The sequence below is a fragment of the Schistocerca cancellata genome, chromosome 5, assembly GCF_023864275.1.
Source record: "Schistocerca cancellata isolate TAMUIC-IGC-003103 chromosome 5, iqSchCanc2.1, whole genome shotgun sequence".
Taxonomy (NCBI): Eukaryota; Metazoa; Arthropoda; class Insecta; order Orthoptera; family Acrididae; genus Schistocerca; species Schistocerca cancellata.
In genome coordinates, this window is record NC_064630.1 from 244,114,321 (window position 1) to 244,140,198 (window position 25,878).

Below are 25,878 nucleotides of genomic sequence, written 5' to 3' on the forward strand. Positions count from 1 at the left end.
ATGGTGCGGCGCTATTCGTAACCTTCAAAATGTCGTCTCTAACGGAGTTACGTTCCAAGCAGAAAACTTTCGTTGAGTTTCTTCTGGTGGAAAATCAGAGCACCACAGATGTTCATAGGCGCTTGCAGGATATCTACGGAGAGTGAGGAAAAGCTCGGTGAGTCGTTGGGCGAGGAGTCAGTCATCATCACAAGGTTGAGTAAACCCGTCCCATCTCCCGCGCGCACAGCCCTAACTGCTGTTGTGTTGGAACGTGCGGACACTCTCATTCTAGTTGATAGACTGATCACAGTCAAAACCCTCTCTCTCCAACTGGACGTCTCTAGTGATTGTGCTACTAGTTGGCGTACTCAAATGTGTGTACCCGCCTGATAACAGAAGACCGTAAAGAATGAAGGATGCACTCCATGGGAAGCAGTTGGTGGATGATGGGGAGGCTATTGATGTAGCAAGACGTTGACCCCGCAGTCGGCCAGTAGAGATGTACCATGTTGGCGTACAGGCCCTCACAGTAATGTGGCGCAAGCCCGTCGCAATGAACTGGAATTATGTTGAAAAATAGGGTTTTAAAACCAAAAGAATCGGGAATAATATAGAGTATTAGTATCCAGAATAAAACCAACCTGCTTTCAGAAAAAAAAGTGCTGCAGTACTTACTGAACGCGTCTCAGATGTTTCCTTTTTTTACCGTTTATTGTGTTTTGGTTAATGCACACACTGAATAGAGCCATATCCGACACATAAAAAAAGTTTGGTCCGGCATCTTTTCCCGTGAGTATGACACGTGATGTTTACGTTTGGTCCGCATTTGTTTCCACGAGTCGGATTCGTCAAAGCATGGCAAGGGGTTAAGAGTGTGTGATCAGTCCACGAAAAAAGTGACTTGTACAACATTTGTTCGACCGAGATAAGATTAATAGACTATTTGGTTCCGGGTATGGTGCAACACATTCCGGCTGTTTTTGGAGTGAGTGGAATTTGCATGGCTGGGTGCCACAAACGTAAAGATTAATCATTACGCTGCAGGAAGCTGAAGATGCACAGTATTGGTGGAAATACTGATCGAATGAAGAGCTGCACGCGTTCTATTAGAGGCTCGCCGGTTAGTAAATACGAGAAGGTGACGAAAATACTCAGCTGTTTCCAATGACAGACGCTAGGCGAAAGGTGTTGATTCTCATAGAGAGGATTACTGTAAAAATCGGAGAGCGTACTTTGCAAGAACTGTCACGCGACGTTTTACTTCCTCCCACAGACATCTCGTGTGATGACCTTGATGTGGAAATCACAGTAATCAGAGTTCGTGGGTGGCTTACCGGCAATTGTTCCCGCGCACTGCAGGATGGATCGCGGAAAATATACACAGCCTGACTTAAGAAGTGATGCATCCAGAAGACATGGTGGACGACAACGTTACTTCGTACACTCACACACCATCGACGGGTATGTAAACGATTAGAGTTGCAATTTGAGAGAAAGGTAGAGCGGCCAACATAGGGCGTTAAGGGGACATTGCACGTGAAATTCGTTGAAATTTGACATTTTCTGTTTTCTTCTGCATAATGTACTTTGGACCTTCCCGAACGTTTTGGTATACAATACATTAAAATCCGACAATTGTGAGAGCTTCAAATAATATTTTGAATGTTGACGTGTGACTCTCAAATATGTCGAAGAAGGGAATAAGAGAAGTCGGCAAAGGCGCAAAAGAGCTGCTTTTTCCCTGCCTTCCTTTATTGCGCGCAACACCAGTGAGTTCAACAACATGAAAAGCAGATCGAGTCACGAACGAAATAAACTCGCGCTTCATGATCGAGGAGTGCCTTGTTTTACCCTTTTTCACTATTTTACGTTTCCCACAAAATTTAGTTCTTGTGGCTGGCACACATCCAAGCTAGTAACTCTATTATTGTTATTCAAACATGTGTACGTAAACTTTGGGGACGGGTTCCATACACGAAAGTAAACTCCTTCGTTTTAGAGTTCTTAATTACAGTTTACGTTGAACGGCTTTCCAGGTACGACGCAACATCTTCAGTGCACTCATTCAAAGAAGATTGGTTTGCATTTGTCGTTAGTCCGTCTTCGACGTTTCAGTTATGTAATTGTGCAGTTGGTCCTGCAGTGAGTTGACTGGAAGTGTCCCGGTTAACCATGGCAGGATATTCATTTCAGACTCGACGTTTATGTTAAGGCCGCACGGATGGTAGTGGACGCGAGCCTGCACGGAGTATTAGACGGCGTTTCCAGACCGAAGACAGCGAGCTCGTCCAAGGCCTGCCGCTGTCAATGTGGGGAAGCACCTTAAACAAGTGGTGTATGCAGCAGACAAGCCGTATGCAGAAACTTTCCATCGACGTCTCATGAAGGCCCGAGAAACCATTTGAAAGGGTGCGACAGTCCATGACTCGACGAATATTTTGCATGCGTGGAAGGAAGAGATCCTCAAATACAATCGCAAAAGTTCAAAGAAGGGCAGCACGTTTTGTACTATCACGAAACAGGGGAGAAAATGTTAGAGATTGGTACGCACGTTGGGGTGGCAATCATTAAAACAAAGGAGTTCCTCGTTGCGGCGAAACCTTTTCACAACATTGCAATCACCAGCTTTCTCCTCCGAATGGGAAAACATTTTGTTTACTGCCACCCACATACGAAAAAATAATACCTACATCTACATGTACATAATAACTCTGCAATTCATAGTTAAGTGCCCGGCAGCGGGTTCATCGAGCCACCTTCAAGCTATATCTCTACCGTTCCACTTTCGGAATGCGCGCCGGAAAAACGATGACTTAACATCTTTCCGTTCGAGCTCTGATTTCTCTTGCGTTATTGTGATGATCATTTCTCCCTAGGTAGGTGGGTGCCAAAAAAATACTTTCACGCTCTGAAGAGAAAGCTGGTGATTGAAGTTTCTTGAGAAGGTCCTGCCGCAACGAAAAACGTCTTTGCTTTAATGATTGACACTTCAGTTCCTGTATCGTATCCGTCTTACACTCTCCCCTATTTCATGATAACACAAAACGAGCTTCCCTTTTCGATTTCTATATCCTCCGTCTGTCCTGTCTGATGCGGATCCCATACCGCACAGCAATACTCCAGAAGAGGGCGGACAAGCGTGTAAGCAATCTCTTTAATAGACTTGTTGCATTTTCTAAGTGTTCTGCCAATAAATAGCAGTCTTTGATTTGTTTTTCTCACAAAATTATCTACGTGATCATCCCAGTTTAAGTTATTTGTAACTGTAATCGCTAGCTATTTATTTGAATTTCCAACCTTTAGATCTATACGACTTATTGTGTAACCGAAATTTGACGGTTTCCTTTTGGTACTGATATGGATGACTTCACAGTTTTCATTATTTAGAGCCAGTTGACAGTTTTCGCACCATACAGATATCTTGTCTAAATCTTTTTGTAATTTGTTTTGATCAACTGATGGCTTTAGAAGATGGTAAATGACAGCATCATCTGCAAATAATGTCTCGTAAATGGCTTATTTAGATCAGGAACAGCAGAGGGCCTGTAACACTTTCTTAGCAAAAATCAGATATAGCTTCTCTTTTACTCGATGCCTTTCCGTCAGTTGTTACGAACTGTGACCTTTCTGATAGGAAAACGTGAATCCAGTCACACAATTGTGACGACACTCCACAGGCAAGAAATCTCATTGCAAGCCACGTGTGAGGAACAGTGTCTAAAGCTTTCTGGAAATCTAAAAATATGGAATCAATTTGACATCCCATGTCGATAGCACTCGTTATTTTGTGAGAATAAAAAGCCAGTTGTATTTTACGAGAGCGATATTTTCAGAACACATGCTGAGTGTTTGTCAATAAACCGTTTCCTTTGAGGTAATTCATAATGTTGGAACACAACATATGTTCAAAAATCCTACTGCAAATCGACGTTAATGATACGGGTCTGTAATTTAGCGGATTAGTCCTATTTGCTCTCTTGGATATTGGTGTGACTTGTGCAACTCTCCAGTCTTTGGGTACGGATCTTTCTACGAGCGAGCGGTTGTGTGTGATTGTTAAGTATGAAGCTATTGTATCAGCATTCTCCGGAAGGAACTTGACTAGTATACAATACGGACCGGTGGCCTTGTCTTCATTAAATGATTTAAGCTGCTTTGCTATACTGAGGAGACCTACTTCTAAGTTACTCATATTGGCAGTTGTTCGTGATTCGAATTCTGGAATATTTACTTCGTCTTCTTTTGTGAAGGAATTTCGGGAAACCGTGTTTAGTAACTCTGCTTTAGTGGCGTTGTCATCAGTATCACCACGATTATTATCGCACAGTGAAGGTATTGATTGCGTCCTAGCCGCTAGTGTACTTTACGTACGACCAGAATCTCTTTGATTTTTCTGCCAAATTTCGGAACAGATTTTAGTTGCGGAAACTACAGAAAACGCTAAATTCGATACTATTTCTTTGAATCCAAACCATATCTGGTCTACGCTTACATAGTTAGATTGAAAGGAGGGGAGATTGTATCTTAGGAAGAGAGCAAGTGAATTTTTATCTGCTTTTTTAAATAGATGTATTTTGTGTTTATTCGTGCTGGGTTTGGATGTTACGGTGTTCAGTCTTGCTACAATAACCTTCTGGTCACTAGTCCCTGTATCTGTCATGATGTTCTTTATTTGCTCAGGATTATTTGTTGCCGGCCGGGGTGGCCGAGCGGTTCTAGGCGCTACAGTCGGGAACCGCGTGATAGCTACGGTCGCAGGTTCTAATCCTGCCTCGGGCATGGATGTGTGTGATGTCCTTAGGTTAGTTAGGTTTAAGTAGTTCTAAGTTCTAGGGGACTGATGACCTCAAAAGTAAAGTCCCATAGTGCTCAGAGCCATTTGATTATTTGTTTCTAAGAGCTCAAGTATATTTTCGCAACCATTTGCACTTCAAGTGGTCTTCTAAACAAGTTAGAAATAATCATTGTAATAAAATAAGAGAAATCAGAGCTCGCGCCGGAAGATGTAGGTGTTCATTTTTCCTACGTGCTATTCGAGAGTGGGACGATCGAGAAATAGTCTGAATCTGGTCAGGGATGGGAAAAACCGACCGATTAAAACCAATACCGGAATTTCTTTTCTAAATAACCGGTAGTTTTGATATTTGTTTGGTCTCGGCTGTAACAGGTGTTCCTTATTTTTCACTTATAACTGTGTAAAAAAACCTAAATATCAGTTAGCCATAGCAGCAAAGTTAAAACTTTTCGTTTTTGAATAAAACTTTTTTAAAAAGGAGTAATTTTTATTCGTAAAATTTGCATTGGTTTGAAATATTGCGTCGTTATAGAAGATGGGAAAAGCTATCAGTGCTATTTTAAAAACAATTCCAACAGAAACGCACAACAAACCGACTGCATAAGAACTGGTACAGCGTAGCTGAAACAATTAACGTCCCTGTTGCCGTGCGTCATGGTTTAAGGTCCGCGTGTACGTGCGATGTGTAAGACATGCCCTCGCCTGTTCATACGGTAGTTTCTCGCTGTGGTCACCGGACATCCGTTGTGTTGCAGAATCGCACCAGCCTAAGCCTGGAAATATTTTTACCAAGTGACTTAGCAATGAAGTACATTGCTTCACGTGGTTTAGAAGATTAAATATCTGTTTGCCATTTATATCAAATAATAAAAGAGGAAGGAGATTATGGTAACAGTTCATTTACAGTATACAACTGATCTGCTGTCTGAGTGTACATGATATGTTTCTCTGCTTAACACGGAAAACACAATTCTTGAAACTCGATTGTTACTCTTTAGCAGTGAGTATTCGTCTTGCGCAAATAGTGTATTGACCCCGAGTATAACGTGATTTTTGTGTAGAGCTTCAAAAAATTAGAATCAATAGGAGAATACTGGTGATTTGTTTGCATTATTCAACAACTTATTAAAAAAAAAAAAAGGTTCAAATGGCTCTGAGCACTATGGGACTTAACATCTGAGGTCTTCAGTCCCCTAGAACTTAGAACTACTTAAACCTAACTAACCTAAAGACATCACACACATCCATGCCCGAGGCAAGATTCGAACCAGCGACCGTAGCAGTCGCGCTGTTCCGGACTGAAGCGCCCAGAACCGCTCGGCCACAGCGCCCGGCAACAACTTACCACTTTTCGAGTAAAGCAGCGAACGATGGTGGGGCTAAGTTTTCTTTTATTTGCCTGTTGAATAAAGTATTTTGATTCTATATATCTTGAAACGGAGAGAATCAAAATGTTTCAATTTTGTTCGATTTCTACGTTTATTACAGGGAAAAAGAAATAAATAGTGGAAGTTTGTTATTTTAGGAACGGGTCATGCCGCGCGGGGTTAGCCGAGCGGTTTAAGGCGCTGCAGTCATTGACTGTGCGGCTGGTCCCGGAGGAGGTTCGAGTCCTTCCTCGGGCATGGGTGTGTGTTTTTCTCCTTAGGATAATTTAAGTTAAGTAGTGTGTAAGCTTAGGGACTGATGATCTTAGCAGTTAAGTCCCAGCCGGCCGGAGTGGCCGTGCGGTTCTAGGCGCTGCAGTCTGGAGCCGGGCGACCGCTACGGTCGCAGGTTCGAATCCTGCCTCGGGCATGGATGTATGTGATGTCCTTAGGTTAGTTAGGTTTAATTAGTTCTAAGTTCTAGGCGGCTGATGACCTCAGAAGTTAAGTCGCGTAGTGCTCAGAGCTAGTTAAGTCCCATAAGATTTCACACACATTTGAACATTTTTGAACAGGTCATTTTGAGCGGATAGGTTAGGCTGGCGTCGAGCAAAATGATATAATCGAAAAGCGGTCGTTTTAGCGATAACTGCCGTTCTTACTCTGAGTACCCTCTGCCAGTCACTTGGATGTGAATTGCAGGGTATGGTTGTGTATGTAGATACAACTTTTTTTTTCCTTTTAGTGTAAGAAATCTGTTCCCTGAATTTGTAAAATTAGTTTTGAATCAGGCTGTATACGAAACAAAGCAGTTTTTACAGTTCTGCATTGCCCCTCCTCTCTTTGGGTAAAGCTGTTGCTGACAATCATGTGTGTGATCTCTGGTATGTATTTGGTCCTGGACGAGATTTGAGGGTTCTGACTCAACGAAAGTTGTGGGGTTTGAGAGAGAGACAGAAGGTCTGCCTCTGTTCCGTACACTGGTTATTCCCCTTGGGAAGTGACGGATCGCAGTTTCGCCACGACACGGCGGCCGGCGATTCCCGGGACTTTTTATCGCGGGCCGCTGTAGGGTGCACAGCGCACGTATATCGCGGCGGATATTGCAGCGGGAGCCCTTGTTTGCCTGCAGACCCGCGACATTGCTTCATAGCTGCAGGATGCAGCGTTGGTTCATCCGAGCTGATGTAACTGGATTGGTTCAAATGGCTCTGAGCACTATGGGACTCAACGTCTTAGGTCATAAGTCCCCTAGAACTTAGAACTACTTAAACCTAACTAACCTAAGGACATCACACACACCCATGCCCGAGGCAGGATTCGAACCTGCGACCGTAGCAGTCCCGCGGTTCCAGACTGCAGCGCCAGAACCGCACGGCCACCGCGACCGGCAATGTAACCGGACAGATCACGATGCTGCCGCCGTTTATTAATACTACTGCGGACTAATATTTGTTGACCGTCTATAAAGTTACGTTTTGCCCTCATTTATAGAGCGTTTAAAAATATGCTCTAAGGCGTCAAAAGTCTTGGGATACCTCCTAATATCGTGTCGGGCCTTCTCTTGCCAGGTGTGCAACGGATTCAACAAGTCATTGATAATCCCTTGCACAAGTATTGAGCCATGCCATGCCTCTATAGCGGACCGTAATTGCGAAAGTGTTGCCGGTGCAAGACTTTGTGTACGAACTGAACTCTCGATTATGTCCCATAAATGTTCGATGTGATTCATGTCGGGCGATCTGGCTGGCGAAGTCATTCGCTCGAGTTGTCCACCACGTTCTTCAAACCAATCGCGAACAGCTATGGCTCGGTGACTTGGCATCGTTGTTTGGTAACATGAAGTCCATGAATGGGTGTAAATGGTCTTCACGTAGCCGAACATAACCATTTATAGTTAATGATCAGTCAGTCCATTCCATGTAAACACAGTCCACACCATTATGGAATCACTGCCAACTTGCAAAATGCCTTGTTGGCAGCTTGGGTCCATGGCTTCGTGTGGTATACGCCGTACTGAACCCTTCCATCTGCTCTTACTAACTGAAATCGGGACTAATCTGACCACGCCACTGCCGGCCGTTGTGGCAGAGCGGTTCTAGGGGCTTCAGTCTGGAACCGCGCGACCGTCACCGTCGCAGGTTCGAATCCTGCCTCGGGCACAGATGTGTGTGATGTCCTTAGGTTAGTTAGGTTTAAGTAGGTCTAAGTTCTAGGGGACTGATGACCTCCGATGCTGAGTCCCATAGTGCTCAGAGCCACTTGAATCATTTGACCACGCCACTGTTTTCCGGTCGTCTGGGATCCACCCGATATGGTCATGAGCTCAGGCACTCGCGTCGGTCGTCTGGTGCCATAGGCCAGTAACGCCGCATTTCGCCGGGTTGTCTTAACGGATACGTTCGTCGTACGTTCCACATTGATTTTGCGGTTAAATGGCTCTGAGCACTATGGGACTCAACATCTTAGGTCATAAGTCCCCTAGAACTTAGAACTACTTAAACCTAACTAACCTAAGGACATCACACACACCCATGCTCGAGGCAGGATTCGAACCTGCGACCGTAGCAGTCCCGCGATTCCGGACTGCAGCGCCAGAACCGCTAGACCACCGCGGCCGGCGATTTTGCTGTTATTTGGCACAGCGCAACTTGTCTGTTAGCACTGACAACTCTACGCAAACGCAGCTGCTGTCGGTCGTTAAGTGAACGCCGTCGGCCACTGCGTTGCCGGTGATGATAGATAATGCCTGAAGACTGGCATTCCCAGCACTCTCTTGACACTGTCGATCTCGGAATATTGAATTCCCTAAGAATTCCGAAAGGGATGTCGCATGCGTCTAGCTCCAACTAACATAAGCACTCCGTTTTCAGGCCACAAGTGACCCATCGGGACCATCCGACCGCCGTGTCATCCTCAGATGAGGATGCGGATAGGAGGGGCGTGTGGCCAGCACACCGCTCTCCCGGTCGTTAGGATGCTTTTCTTTGACCGGAGCCGTTACTATACGGTCGAGTAGCTCCTCAATTTGCATCACGAGGCTGAGTGCACCTCGAAAAATGACAACAGCGCATGGTTGCCCGGATAGTCACCCATCCAAGTGTCGGCCACGCGCGACAGCGCTTAACTTCGGTGATTTGACGGGAACCGGTGTATCCACTGCGACAAGGCCGTTGCTCCAAGTAACATGCCGCGTTCAAAATCTCTTAATTCCCGTCGTGTGGCCATAACCACGTCGGAACCTTTTAACATGAATCTCTTGACAGCTCCGCCAAACACTGCCCTTTTATATCTTGTATAAGCAATACTGCCGTCTTCTGTATACGTGCATATCGCTATCTCATAACTTTCGTTACCTCAGTGTACTGTGTTGTTACAGGAGAGTAAGAAGCACATATAACTTGTGTCGTTAATTGTAATGTCTAACCCTGAAGTCTAATTACGGGTTTCATAATGTTCACCACTACATGATCTCACACCAACTGACTTTCTAAGCACGGGAAAGTGTACTCCAGACACGTGTACAAAAAATAACAAAACCGTAGTACTGATTATTCAAAAGATAAGAAGATATTCTATCAATAACATCACTGTCCGGGTGTAGTTATGTAATTACATAAGTACTTCACAGGTAATATGTACATCTCACTCCTCGACATTTCTGTTACCTAAGGACAATTGAGAACTGTTTAGTAAGATAGTTACGTGTCTTACCAATTTATAGAAAATGACTTGACTGCCTTTACAGATGCTGGTTTTTCAAATTAAGCTCTTAAATGAAATCAACTAAATACAATCAACGTGTACTTCTGTTCATACCAAACATTCCTAAAAAAAGGCTAGAAGCATGATAGACCTTTCATGTTTTGAATTTGGTGTAGAACCGTCATTATCGAAATCGTGGCACTAAGTGTTCACAGCATCCTGAACGAGGACCTCCGGGTTCTCGATCACCGCAAGACGGTCGACTTCGGCTCGCTCGTGTTTTATGGCTGCTGCCAACATAGGGTGCCACTCCTGGCTTACGTGAAAGTGAAGTCAAAATGACGTGTCTTCCATATAACTCGACGCTACCACGAAACAAATGAAGGTACTCTGGACACGCGCCGGCCGCGGTGGTCTAGCGGTTCTAGGCGCTCAGTCCGGAACCGCGCGACTGCTACGGTCGCAGGTTCGAAACCTGCCTCGGGCATGGATGTGTGTGATGTCCTTAGGTTAGTTAGGTTTAAGTAGTTCTAAGTTCTAGGGGACTGATGACCAAAGATTTTAAGTCCCATAGTGCTCAGAGCCATTTGAACCATTTCTGGATACGCCATATTGGTTGTCGTTATATTTCTTTACTTTTGTGTCATAACTTTCATGTTATGACGGTATATCGTTTCAAGGCAACAGTGTACCGGAGATTTATCACAAACACGTCAGTCTCGGTACGATTTGTTAAGAGTAAATTTCACTTAATGATACATAGCGGTAAAAGCCTTCAGGAGATCCTAAGATGAATCATATCGTTGTTGAAAATTGTGCGTACACCATGCCGTGGTGGTTAGAGATGCGGCGTTCCGGAGTCGAAAGAAGTAGGTTTGTATCCTGTTAGTTTATAATTTTTTTTGCATCTCGTGTTTTTAAGAATTTTGGGACTTTCTTGTTAATGTAATAGAGATATTTTGTGCAGTATTCGATGTTATTTACATATAAGAGTGGTCTCTCTTGGGAGCGAGTTTAGTCTATTCTGTGTCATCAGTCTGATTGAAAAACGAAAGATTGAATTGTTGTGAATGAAACGAGCAATAATGACAATTGTACTCTTGCTTCTCACAAAAAAATAGCTGTTTTTTTCGAATGTATGGTGATATCCGAGAGTGTGGTTAGACAGGGACCTAAAAATAATAAAGCTTAAACTTCTGTAGGTCAAATGGACAGCAATTACATTTGTATTATTGCTTGTTACAAATATCTTGCTACTTATTTCGGAATATGTCGCCTTTCCCGATGGTCCTTACCTCCGTAAAACTCGGTGGAGGACAGATACACGTTATTTCGACGTCACTTCCGGGTAAACTTGGCTTCCTCCGCTCCATGCACCACCCTAAGAATTCGTTCAGGAACTTGTGAACAAATTGCAATACATGATCAAAACATAAAAACGCTGAGCTGAGGTTTGTAACTTGAGAACGATCTTGTCGATCGAAATTGATAACAGAATAAAAAGATTCACTTCCTAGCTGTTGATATGATTCCCAACTTGACTTTCGTAACAGTACCTAATTTGTGGCCAGGGAGACATAGCAGTGTTAAATATGGCTGACCTAAGATCGGCCATAAAATATGTAGTAATGCAGGGAACGAAGCCACAGAAATTTTAATCTGCCATCCTCCATAAATTTTCATGTTGATTCCAATAAAACTTGAATATTGATAATATCTTTAATAGTTTAGGATTTACTGTCAAAGTGCAATCAACTAGTTTTGTAACAAAGACCTAGTTTGCTAAAATCTGAATGCTTTGGTCGGTTTTAACGATCGATGGACGGCTTCAGGAAAGGGAACTGCCCTAGTCAGTTGAGCGAGGATGGTCGGCGCGCGGGAAACGCAGCCGGGAACGGGCAGAGAGACAGTGTTGGTGCAGACGCGAAAGCGGACAGTGCAGTTTCCCTATGACGTAGGTTCTCGTCTGTCTCACTCGCACACTACAGCGCTTAAGCCTCATTCAGCGACAATAGACGCCTGAGAATTTCCCCATCTCGAGGCGAACCTGCGCTCTTTGTGGCACACGGACCTGGACGATAGGGTTCGTTACTCAATTCCTGAAGTATGACTCTTTCGGCCATATGCTTAAATGAGAGTGCAATGATCGTTAACTCGGAAGGCGCTGGCATTAAATCCTTGTTGTTGTTGTGGTTTTCAGTCTTGAGACTGGTTTGATGCAGCTCTCCGTGCTACTCTATGCTGTGCAAGCTTCTTCATCTCCCAGTACTTACTGCAACCTACATCCTTATGAATCTGCTTAGTGTATTCATCTCTTGCTCTCCCTCTACGATTTTTACCCTCCACACTGCCCTCCAATGCTAAATTTGTGATCCCTTGATGCCTCAGAACATGTCCTACCAACCGGTCCCTTCTTCTTGTCAAGTTGTGCCACAAACTCCTCTTCTCCCCAATTCTATTCAATACCTCCTCATTAGTTATGTGATCTACCCATCTAATCTTCAGCATCCTTCTGTAGTACCACACTTCGAAAGCTTCTATCCTCTTCTTGTCTAAACTATTTATCGTCCATGTTTCACTTCCATACATAGCTACACTCCATACAAATACACTCCTGGAAATTGAAATAAGAACACCGTGAATTCATTGTCCCAGGAAGGGGAAACTTTATTGACACATTCCTGGGGTCAGATACATCACATGATCACACTGACAGAACCACAGGCACATAGACACAGGCAACAGAGCATGCACAATGTCGGCACTAGTACAGTGTATATCCACCTTTCGCAGCAATGCAGGCTGCTATTCTCCCATGGAGACGATCGTAGAGATGCTGGATGTAGTTCTGTGGAACGGCTTGCCATGCCATTTCCACCTGGCGCCTCAGTTGGACCAGCGTTCGTGCTGGACGTGCAGACCGCGTGAGACGACGCTTCATCCAGTCCTCCCAAACATGCTCAATGGGGGACAGATCCGGAGATCTTGCTGGCCAGGGTAGTTGCCTTACACCTTCTAGAGCACGTTGGGTGGCACGGGATACATGCGGACGTGCATTGTCCTGTTGAAACAGCAAGTTCCCTTGCCGGTCTAGGAATGGTAGAACGATGGGTTCGATGACGGTTTGGATGTACCGTGCACTATTCAGTCTCCCCTCGACGATCACCAGTGGTGTACGGCCAGTGTAGGAGATCGCTCCCCACACCATGATGCCGGGTGTTGGCCCTGTGTGCCTCGGTCGTATGCAGTCCTGATTGTGGCGCTCACCTGCACGGCGCCAAACACGCATACGACCATCATTGGCACCAAGGCAGAAGCGACTCTCATCGCTGAAGACGACACGTCTCCATTCGTCCCTCCATTCACGCCTGTCGCGACACCACTGGAGGCGGGCTGCACGATGTTGGGGCGTGAGCGGAAGACGGCCTAACGGTGTGTGGGACCGTAGCCCAGCTTCATGGAGACGGTTGCGAATGGTCCTCGCCGATACCCCAGGAGCAACAGTGTCCCTAATTTGCTGGGAAGTGGCGGTGCGGTCCCCTACGGCACTGCGTAGGATCCTACGGTCTTGGCGTGCATCCGTGCGTCGCTGCGGTCCGGTCCCAGGTCGACGGGCACGTGCACCTTCCGCCGACCACTGGCGACAACATCGATGTACTGTGGAGACCTCACGCCCCACGTGTTGAGCAATTCGGCGGTACGTGCACCCGTCCTCCCGCATGCCCACTATACGCCCTCGCTCAAAGTCCGTCAACTGCACATACGGTTCACGTCCACGCTGTCGCGGCATGCTACCAGTGTTAAAGACTGCGATGGAGCTCCGTATGCCACGGCAAACTGGCTGACACTGACGGCGGCGGTGCACAAATGCTGCGCAGCTAGCGCCATTCGACGGCCAACACCGCGGTTCCTGGTGTGTCCGCTGTGCCGTGCGTGTGATCATTGCTTGTACAGCCCTCTCGCAGTGTCCGGAGCAAGTATGGTGGGTCTGACACACCGGTGTCAATGTGTTCTTTTTTCCATTTCCAGGAGTGTACTTTCAGAAACGACTTCCTGACATTTAAATCTATACTCGATGTTAACAAATTTCTCTTCTTCAGAAACGCTTTCCTTGCCATTGTCAGTCTACATTTTATATCCTCTCTACTTCGACCATCATCAGTTATTTTGCTCCCCAAATAGCAAAACTCCTTTACTACTTTAAGTGTCTCATTTCCTAATCTAATTCCCTTAGCATCACCAGACTTAATTTGACTACATTCCATTATCCTCGTTTTGCTTTTGTTGATGTTCATCTTATATCCTCCTTTCAAGACACTTTCCATTCCGTTCAACTGTTCTTCCAAGTCCTTTGCTGTCTCTGACAGAATTACAATGTCATCGGCGAACCTCAAAGTTTTTATTTCTTCTCCATGGATTTCAATACCTACATCAAATTTTTCTTTTGTTTCCTTTACTACTTGCTCAATATACAGATTGAATAATATCGGGGATAGGCTACAACCCTGTCTCACTCCCTTCCCAACCACTGCTTCCCTTTCGTGCCCCTCGACTCTTATAACTGCCATCTGGTTTGTGTACAAATTGCAAATAGCCTTTCGCTCGCTGTATTTTACCCCTGCCACCTTTAGAATTTGAAAGAGAGTATTCCACTCAACATTGTCAAAAGCTTTCTCTAAGCCTACAAATGCTAGAAACGTAGGTTTGCCTTTCCTTAATCTATTTTCTAAGATAAGTCGTAAGGTCAGTATTGCCTCACGTGTTGCAACATATCTACGGAATCCAAACTGATCTTCCCCGAGGTCGGCGTCTACCAGTTTTTGCATTCGTCTGTAAAGAATACGCGTTAGTATTTTGCAGCCGTGGCTTATTAAACTAATTGACAGTTCGGTAATTTTCACATCTGTCAACACCTGTTTTCTTTGGGATTGGAATTATTATATTCTTCTTGAAGTCTGAGGGTATTTCGCCTTTCCTTAAAGTCTTTAAAGTAAATAAATCTAACGGAGTGCTCATAAATAAGCAGGAAACCCCCTTTCAAATCGATTACGTTCTTGACAAGACCTGGAAAGAGCAAGATCTGTACGAGTAGCAGTCCGAAGGAAACTGACGTGGAAAGAGCACACAAAAGTATTTGGAACAGAAGCAGATGTCAGGCAGAGATTCATTCGAAGAACCCAGGAACGGGGAGATCTGGCAGAGGTTCAAATGGCTCTGAGCACTATGGGACTTAACATCTGAGGTAAAAAGTCCCCAAGACTTAGAACTTCTTAAACCTAACTAACCTAAGGACATCACACGCATCCATACCCGTAGCAGTAGCGCGCCTCCAGATTGAAGCGCCAAGAACCGCTCGGCCACAGCGGCCGGCTTTGGCAGAGGTACCAGAAGTACAATTCCTCAGAGTAGAGCCGTAGACGCAGTTGCAGGTATCTCGCAGTGAAGGCGAAGCAGGCTGGGGCGGAGCCGTGTTTGGCCGACTGCCACGGGTTAACTGCAGGCACCCGCGAGGTCACGGCGCATGGGCTGAGCTGCGGCGACGCGTGTTGGGTGCGCTCCCGCGGGTACCAGCAAGCAGGAACTCGGCCACCCGCTGACGTCGCCCCAAGCGAACTGATAACCGTAGCTGACAGCGGCCGTCCGTATAACTCTGCGCCCTGGCGCTCATTTCTTCTCATCCGTAGAAAACGTCCACGATATCTATACACGTATTTTAAATAACGTAACAGTATTTTGTGAACACTTTGTTTTGAGCAACTTACACTCTCTAGCAGCTGAATTAAAGGCATCTGACAGTATTCTCATTCAAACATCATTGAACTACAGGGAGGTTACTATTAAACTTCCGCTACCTGAGCCAGTGTAGACGGAGAACTACACTACTGGCCATTAAAATTGCTACACCAAGAAGAGATGCAGGTGATAAACGGGTGTTCATTGGACAAATATATTATACTAGAACTGACATGTGATTACATTTTCACGCCATTTGGGCGCATAGATCCTGAGAAACCAGTACCCAGAACAACAACCTCTGGCCGTAATAACGGCCTTGATACGCCTGGGCACTGAGTGAAACAGAGCTTGGATGGCGTGTACAGGTACAGCTGCCCATGCAGCTTCAACACGATGCCACAGTTCACCAAGAGTAGTGACTGGTGTATTGTGACGAGCCACTTGCTCGGTCACCATTGACCAGACGTTTTCAGTTGGCGAGAGATCTGGAGAATGCGCTGGCCAAGGCAGCAGTCGAACATTTTCTGTATCCAGAAAGGCCCGTACAGGACCTGTAACATGCGGTCGTGCATTATCCTGTTGAAATGTAGGGTTTCGCAGGGATCGAATAAAGGATGCAGCTACGGGTCGTAACACATCTGAAACGTAACGTCCACTGTTCAAAGTGCCGTCAATGCGAACAAGAGATGACCGAGACGTGTAACCAATGGCAGCCCATACCATTACGCCGGGTGATACGCCAGTATGGGCGATGACGAATACACGCTTCAAATGTGCGTTCACCGCTATGTAGCCAAACACGGGTGCGACCATCATGGTGTTGTAAACATAACCTGCATTCATCCGAAAAAATGACGTTTTGCCATTCGTGCACCCAGGTTCGTCGTTGAGTACACCAAGCAGGCGGTCCTGTCTGTGATGCAGCGTCAAGGGTAACCGCAGCCATGATATCAAGCTGATAGTAAATGCTGCTGCAAACGTCGTCGAACTGTTCGTGCAGATGGTTGTTGTCTTGCAAACGTGCCCATCTGTTGACTCAGGGATCGAGACGTGGCTGCACGACCCGTTACAGTCATGCGGATAAGATGCCTGTCATCTCGACTGCTAGTGATACGAGGCCGTTGGGATCCAGCACGGCGTTCCGTATTACCTTCCTGAACCCACCGATTCCATTTCTGCTAACTATCGTTGGATCTCGACCAACGCGAGCAGCAATGTTGCGATACGATAAACCGCAATCGCGACAGGCTACAATCCGACCTTTATCAAAGTCGGAAACGTGATGGTACACATTTGTCCTCCTTACACGAGGCATCACAACAACGTTTCACCAGGCAACGCCGGTCAACTGCTGTTTGTGTATGAGAAATCGGTTCGAAACTTTCCTCATATCAGCACGCTGTAGTGTCGCCACCGGCGCCAATCTTGTTTGAATGCTCTGAAAAGCTAATCATTTGCATATCACAGCATCTTCTTCCTGACAGTTAATTTTTGTGTCTCTAGCACGTCATCTTCGTGGTGTAGCAATTTTAATGGCCAGTAGTGTATTTACCGTATAGGCGCCCAACTTTATAGGAAAGATTTCTAGCCTGTGTGCTGCAGGATTTGCGTTGTTAGTAGTGTTAGTGTCATGACGTGCCGTTAGGTGATGTAGTGTTGAAACAGAAGCATCAGTGTGCACAGCTGTTGCAGAGAGTCAACGAGGGTCTTAACAAGTTGAGCAGGACTTTACTAGTAAAGCTGTTTTATCAAAACAACGGCAATACTGGTGCTACTCTACGTGAGTATCGACGCATTAAGGGAATACGGAGATGTCCTCTTTCCGCACTGTGGTTAAAACACATTGCTCCGAAGTTCGAGTTAACTCGCGGTTTGGGAACTTCTTCTGGGAGCGACCGATGCTCGGTTGCACCACAAATTGTTGAAGAAATAGTTGTTGCCATGGCTGATAATACTGGACGTAATGAGCGATCTTCAAGCACTACAAGAGCTAAGTCACGACAGCTGAACGTTCCATGGTCCATCGTTCAAAAATTGTTCCGCAAATTTGTGAAGTGCTATCTCTAGTGCGGTTCCAGACTGTTATGGATGTATATGGCCGTCACATTGAGCAACGTTTGTAACCTGCTACGTAAATATGATACACAATTAATAAATGTTACTCTCTCATGTGGAAATTAAGATATGTTTCTTTCAATGGTGTAGTTCTTCTGCATGTTCTTACAAGTGTTTCCATAAAGTTTAACCGGCCTGTGATCGCCTGTTTTTCATGGGGGCGCTCTCAAATAGCAAAAATTTGATTGTAACCACCCTGTACTTGGAACAAAATAAGCATCTCCTTGCAAAACAGCATGCATTCTAAAACCGAAATCATGCGAAACTCGGCTTACCCCCTTCACACTTTCCAGGTGACATAGATACAGGGAAAACAAGTGCATTTGTTTCAGTACCACTTTGTCGCCTTCTACAGAAAATGTCTTTCTATAGGATACCTAAACATGTTCCCGACCGGACCGAAGATTTCCTGACGAGGAGGACGCAGGACATTGTTGTGGATGGAGATTCTTCCACAGGCTCTGAACTAAAATCCTGTGTGCCTGAGCAGGTCCGGTTTAAGGCCCAAGCGACATAAGCTAGTGCAAATTTTTGCACATTGTGTGTCACAATTAGTAGCGAAAACAACCGATTTCTCACTCACTACATTTAGATTTATTTTAAAAGGTCTTACCAAGAGCCTAAAGAACGACAAGTAATGTAGGAAGGAGGGAGGGAGGGAGAAAGGGTGGAGGACAAATGATATTTGAATTTCTTGGGAAAATGTTCTCAAACCTGTGCTGGCCTCAGGAGAATGATAGAAATGTTGATCTTCATTCTGCACATTAATTAATCAGCGGATAACATTACCTGCTGTATCAGGCTTTTTCAGATGGTATAGTCAGCTACGAAAAATTTCTTTAGGGTAAAATTACAATAATATCTAGGTTGATAAAATATCAGCCTGATATGAAGATTGCCGGCCGCGGTGGTCTAGCGGTTCTGGCGCTGCAGTCCGGAACCGCGGGACTGCTACGGTCGCAGGTTCGAATCCTGCCTCGGGCATGGGTGTGTGTGATGTCCTTAGGTTAGTTAGGTTTAAGTAGTTCTAAGTTCTAGGGGACTTATGACCTAAGATGTTGAGTCCCATAGTGCTCAGAGCCATTTTTTTTTATATGAAGATTTACAACTAGCTCCTAATGAAATGCCTTGCAAAATTCTTCACCTCATGGAGCGTTAAACCGTGGCATCCTTTGGCTATAGGATTAGAGCCAGTCGTGTGATACAAACAGTTGGAAGTAACAGTGTGCACAGATACAAAAAGCAACCACCACGCTGGCTCAGTTGTAGGTGAAGCGAATGGCAGACTACAATTTATTGGTAGGGTAATGGGTAACACAGTTTGTCCGCAGAAGAGATTGCACACAAAGACTTCTACGGCTCAGACTTGAATATTACTCAGATATATGGCAGCCATAGACGAGACACCGTGCGTACACTACCTGATCAAAAGTATACCGACATCTATTGGTGGACATTAACACTCTGCCGTCCGGTGACACCACAGTGGTGTCGTGCGCGAAATACGAGTAGCAGTCAATGGCCGACGACACCGCAGTAGTGTCGTGAGCACAGTATCGCGCAGTGTGCGGCGAGAGCACTTTAGTATCTTTTGCACTCTGTTGGTGTTTTGTTTAGGTAACGGTAAGTTGCACGCGTCAACATTTTTGTTTTGTTTTTACAAGTACTTGTGCCCTTCCATCATGGCAGACGAAAGAGACGATACTATTATGTACGATGAATGCGCGGACGTCTTTGACGTTCCGGACGACTTGGCCGATTGGGAAGAAGACACTGGATATCGAAAAAATGAAAGTGAAGCAGAATACTGAAATACGTCCAAGAAGAATTCGACGAACGCTACGGTTGCCAACTGATTCAATGAATCAGTCGAAGAAGACAGTGCACAGTGTTCAGACTTTGGTTTACCGAGGACCAATAATAAATCTGAATGATTTCCGGGTCCAAACATATTTCCCAAAGACGCACAGAGTGCCGAGGATATCGTCGAATTATAAATTGGGAACGATCTATTTGAATATATTAGCGACTAGACGAACTAGTACTAAAGTCAAAATTGCAACAGAAGAAAATAGGATAAAAAAATATTTCCAGATTTGTCAATGTTACGGGTCCGGAACTTAGAAAATGGTTTGGGCTTGCTATCCTAATGGGAATTGTAAAAAAGGCAAGGATCGACGATTATTGGTCAACGAATCCGTTGATAAACACACTGATGTTTTGCTAAACAGTGTCCCGCAACCGATTCAGACAAATACTAGCATTTTTACATTTTTCGACAACAATAAACCGGATAATGCTGACCGGCTTTTCAAAGTGCAATTCTTGACTGATTATTTTTCCAAAAAGTTTAAATAAACAGAAATACGAAACAAACAAATTTTGTGTTTTTTACGTATGTATATCTTCGAAATTTCATGAAAGTAGGGGAACAGGGTTGAGAACTTAAGAGAACTAACGATGAGATTAGTAACACTAAACAATTTATAATCTTCAGATAATGTCAAGAACGGCCGGCGACAAAGCAAGTAATCCGAATTAGCGTTGCCGGCGCCAAGCGAATCTACACTCCTGGAAATGGAAAAAAGAACACATTGACACCGGTGTGTCAGACCCACCATACTTGCTCCGGACACTGCGAGAGGGCTGTACAAGCAATGATCACACGCACGGCACAGCGGACACACCAGGAACCGCGGTGTTGGCCGTCGAATGGCGCTAGCTGCGCAGCATTTGTGCACCGCAGCCGTCAGTGTCAGCCAGTTTGCCGTGGCATACGGAGCTCCATCGCAGTCTTTAACACTGGTAAAATGCCGCGACAGCGTGGACGTGAACCGTATGTGCAGTTGACGGACTTTGAGCGAGGGCGTATAGTGGGCATGCGGGAGGCCGGGTGGACGTACCGCCGAATTGCTCAACACTGGCCGTACACCACTGGTGATCGTCGAGGGGACACTGAATAGTGCACGGTACATCCAAACCGTCATCGAACCCATCGTTCTACCATTCCTAGACCGGCAAGGGAACTTGCTGTTCCAACAGGACAATGCACGTCCGCATGTATCCCGTGCCACCCAACGTGCTCTAGAAGGTGTAAGTCAACTACCCTGGCCAGCAAGATCTCCGGATCTGTCCCCCATTGAGCATGTTTGGGACTGGATGAAGCGTCGTCTCACGCGGTCTGCACGTCCAGCACGAACGCTGGTCCAACTGAGGCGCCAGGTGGAAATGGCATGGCAAGCCGTTCCACAGGACTACATCCAGCATCTCTACGATCGTCTCCATGGGAGAATAGCAGCCTGCATTGCTGCGAAAGGTGGATATACACTGTACTAGTGCCGACATTGTGCATGCTCTGTTGCCAGTGTCTATGTGCCTGTGGTTCTGTCAGTGTGATCATGTGATGTATCTGACCCCAGGAATGTGTCAATAAAGTTTCCCCTTCCTGGGACAATGAATTCACGGTGTTCTTATTTCAATTTCCAGGAGTGTATTTGTACGAGCCGTGCGGACGACAAAGTGTTAATACTGGGTGTGTTCATCCTTCCCCTTTATGATGACTTGAGATCTGCTTAGAAAGGTCTAGCTCATCCCAAAGGTGTCCTACTGGGTTCAGGTCGGGACTTCCTATATTTATCTGATAAACACATACGCAATGCGTTCCGAACAAAGCGAGTTCATTGTAGGCACGTAAATGAAGATGGTGAGGCACCAACTGCTACGGCTTTCTTGCCGTATTTTAAGAATAGGAAGAATCCCCGAGAGACACAACATCAAGTGCGATTTTCGAACAGCAGTAAAATTGAGGAATCTGTTATGTTCAGTCAGAGACGATCTTGGCCTTACAAAACGTGACGTTTGTAATACCCCATTCTAGTGTGAGAAATCTTGTATTGGACAGACAAGTCGCACCGTGCAAGAACACTGTCGCCGTACCCGCCTGGGTCAACATAATACTCAGAGGTAGCGAAGCATTGCCTGAATACAAGACATCGCATGTTTTACGGGAAGACTGAAGTTTTATCTTCAGCATTATCATTCTGGGATTATGTTTTCAAGGAGGCCGAACGAATCTGTGCAGCGGACAATCTTATGAACAGAGATGCGGGATTTCAACTAGGTACTGCCTGGAATCCAGCACTGGCTATCATTAAATTTAAACGGGAGAAACAGAATCCTTCGATGTTTGACTCGACGCAGCGCACTGCAGACATTTAATTTAGCTTTTAACAACAGGAGCGCTCTGCAGCAGAGTCAGCGCATGTGCGGAAGACCACCCTCTAGGCTTCTGGTGTATGTGTGTGTGTGGGGGGGGGGGGGGGGGCGGAGAAGGATGAACTATAAGCCGCCGTTTTTCCACCCAATTACCAGCGCCTCCCCTCGCATGCCCGTAATTCCTGCGCCTGGCCTGATAAATTTCGTCGCCGCCTCACGATTATCACCAGTGCTGTCATCCAGTAGTGTTTACAGGAAGTACCACCACCTGAAGATGTTGCAACAGTTTGTGCCCATGAAATGTTGTGGGGCTTGCACACTGTTATCCGGCGACAAATCAGAGAAGTATATTTGCAACAGATCTGTAGGTAAAGCCTGAAAAGTCGAGATCGGATTTGTTTGTCGCCAACGGGTTTAGTACATGTCCACACGAAGACGGGTTGCCAAAAGAGTCCTTGGGCCACTGAGTGAATGAGATACAAAGAGCCTTCGGGTAACCGAGGGATTTTAACAAGCGATTGGCTAGTCGGTGGTTCTTTATTTCGGTAGGTTTCTACAGTCAACTGAAACACGGAATGACTAGCCTCTGCGGCCCATGAATGTTTTCACTCACTCTCTGGGTTTGATTGGTTTTGCTTAATGTGACAGTTACAGCAATTACATGATTATTTTTATCAGTCTCCCTATTTGAGTAATTTAATTTACCTACTTTTCCAGCCTTTTCGGTCATTCATGAATCATGACTAAGGTTGCCAACCTTTTTTAGAGACAAATAACGTATTTTATTTTAAAGAGAGGCAAATAAAATATATTACTTAAATAAGAATGTTTTAACTTCTGTTATTAAATATGTTTTTCGGTTGTTTTAAATGGTTAATAACTGTTGTTACATTATAAATTTATGTTGAAATAAATGACCAAATACTCTTTTATTTAATGTTATTGAATCCCTGTCTCTCTCTTCCCGCTGGTCTGCACCCATGACCGAACATTCTGTTTTGGTATTTCGCCACTCGGGGACAGGGAATCCTAATTTTGAAAAGAAAGCCTCAAGTACTTAGTGGACGTCCCTTAACCGTTTCTTGTCAACGATCGGTTCACTTGGACCAGAGAATCAGTCCATTCCTTGCACCCACAGCCCACACCATTATAGAGCCACCGCCAGCTTACACGACGCCTTATTGACAAACTTGGGTGTCGTGGACTCTGCGCCACACTCGAATCATACCATCAGCTCTTACCAGCTGAAATCGGGACTCGTCTGACCAGACCACTGTTTCCCAGTCATCTAGAGCGCAACCGAGCTCAGCAGAGGCAGAGGCACTCGCGTCGGTCGTCTGCTGCCATAGCCCATTAACGCCAAATTTTGCCGCACTATTCTGTGTTATTTCACAAAATGTTGCTTGTCTGTTAGCATAGACAACTGTACGCAAACTCCGCTGCACTCGGTCGTTAAGTGAATGTCGTGGGTCACTGTTGTTGTCCGTGGTGAAAAGTAATGCCTGAAATGTATTCTCGGGTCACTGTTGACACTGTGGATCTAGGAATATGGAATTCCCTAATGATTTCCGAAACGGAATGTCCCATGAGTACAGCTCCAAACGACATACTGCGTTCAAAGTCTGTTAGTTCCCGTCGTGCGGCCATATTCAGGTTCAAATGGTTCAAATGGCTCTGAGCACTATGGGACTTAACATCTGTGGTCATCAGTCCCCTAGAACTTAGAACTACTTAAACCTAACTAACCTAAGGACAGCACACAACACCCAGCCATCACGAGGCAGAGAAAATCCCTGACCCCGCCGGGAATCGAACCCGGGAACCGGGGCGTGGGAAGCGAGAACGCTACCGCACGACCACGAGATGCGGGCCCATATTCAGGTCGGAAATCTTTTCACATGAATCATCTGGATACAATTAACAGATCCGCCAATGCACCGCGCTTCTATACCTTGTGTACAGTATATTACCGTCATCTGCATGTGTGCATATTGCTATCCCACGCCTTTTGTCGCCTGAGAGTAATCTCTTTTGAAGATGCCATCAATTCTGTTCAACTGTTCTACCAGGTCCTGTGGCGTGTCTGACAGAATTACCAATACAAATTACCTTTCTTATACTGTTGTTGGCTGTGGTGTACACTGAAGAGCCAAAAAAACTGGTACAACTGCCTAATATCGTGTATGGCCCCCGCGAGCACGCAGAAGTGCCACAACACGAGATGGGATGGATTCGACTAATGTTTGAAGTAGGGCTGGAGGGAAATGACACCATGAATACTGCAGATCTGTCCATAAAATCATAAGAGTACGAGGAGGTGGAGATCTCTTGTGAACAGCACGTTGCAAGGCGTCCCGGATATGCTCAATAACGCTCATGTGTGAGGAGTTTGGTGGCCAGCGGAAGTGTTTAAATTCAAAAGAGTGTTCCTGGAGCCACTCTGTAGCAATTCTGGACGTATGGTTTGTCACATTGTCCCGCTTTAATTGCCCGAGTCCGTCGGAATGCATAATGGACATGAATGGATGCAGGTGAGCAGACACGTACTAGTCACATGGCAGAGTCGTATCTAGACGTATCAGGGATCCCGTATCACTCCAACTGCACACGTCCCACACCATTACAGAGTCTCCACCAGCTTGAGCAGTCACCTATTGACATGCAGGGTTGAAACGTCCCCTTAGAACAATTATACAAGACTGTGCTTAAACTGACACACAATATTTTTAGCGCAACGCAATCTGACTTTCAAAAATCCCTACAAAAGAATGGCCCTGACTAACATTAACCTATACGTTTCACAAATCACTTACTTCATCAAAAATCTTCGTTACTCGAACTACTGCAATACAGCGAGCGCCACTACTGCCAGCTAAATAAAAGATTCAAACTACCGAAGGCACTAACTACTGATAGGCATAGTTGGCAAATGAAAGATTTTAATAGAGAACAAACAATGTATTTACCTTAATGATCATAATATATATAGCAGTTCATGCCAACCAGTCTTACAAATTTCACAACTGCGCCATCTCTCTCCCCACATCCACCACTGCTGGCGGCTCACCTCCAACTGCGCAACGCTACGCGCTGTTCACATCCAGCTGCCGCTGCCCAACACTACAATGGCAGACAACAATGCAAACTAGCCACAGACTGCACACAGCACAGCCAGTGATTGTCATACCGAGCGCTACGTAACGCTGCCGATAAGAAAACATAAACAGCCTACTTACAGGGTCCATGAATTCACGAGGCTGTCTCCATACCGTCGCACGTCCATACAATTTGAAACGACACTCATCTCACCAGGAAACATGTTTACAGTCATTAACAATCCAATGTCTTTGTTGAGGGGTCCAGGCGAGGCGTCGTGCAGTCATCAAGGGTACAAGAGTGGGCCATCCGAAAGCCCATATCGATGATGTTTCGTTTAATGGTTAGCACTCTGACACTTGTTGATGGCCCAGAATTGAAACCTGCAGCAATTTGCGGAAGAGTTGCACTTCTGTCTCGTTGAACGAGTTTCTTCAGTCGTCGTTTGTCCCGTTCTTGCAGGATCTTTTTCCGGCCGCAGCGATGTCGGAGCCAACGGTCTTGCCGCAGTAGTAAAATCAGGTCCCGTCAGATCACCGAAGTTAAGCGCTGTCGGGCTGGGCTAGTACTTGGATGGGTGACCATCCAGTGTGCCCAGCGCTGTTGGCAAGCCGAGTGCACTCAGCCCTTGTGAAACAACCTGAGGAGCTACTTGATTGAGAAGTAGCGGCTCCGGTCTCGTAAAATGACATACGACCGGGGGAGCGGTGTGCTGACGCATGCTCCTCCATATCCGCCTATAGGCTGAAGATGACAGGGCGGCCGGTCGGTCCGTTGGGCCTTCGTGGCCTGTTCGGGCGGAGAGCGATGTCGGAGAACTGAAGTTTTACCCGATTCCTGATATTCACGGTACACTCGTGAAATGGT

At 45.6% G+C, this 25,878-nt stretch overlaps 1 protein-coding gene across 4 annotated transcripts in view; it reads left to right on the top strand.

The window, feature by feature from the left end:
* LOC126188094 (peptidoglycan-recognition protein LC-like) overlaps window positions 1–25,878 on the top strand; it is a 613,402-nt gene that overhangs the window by 125,000 nt on the left and 462,524 nt on the right. The gene's annotated exons all lie outside the window — the stretch shown is intronic.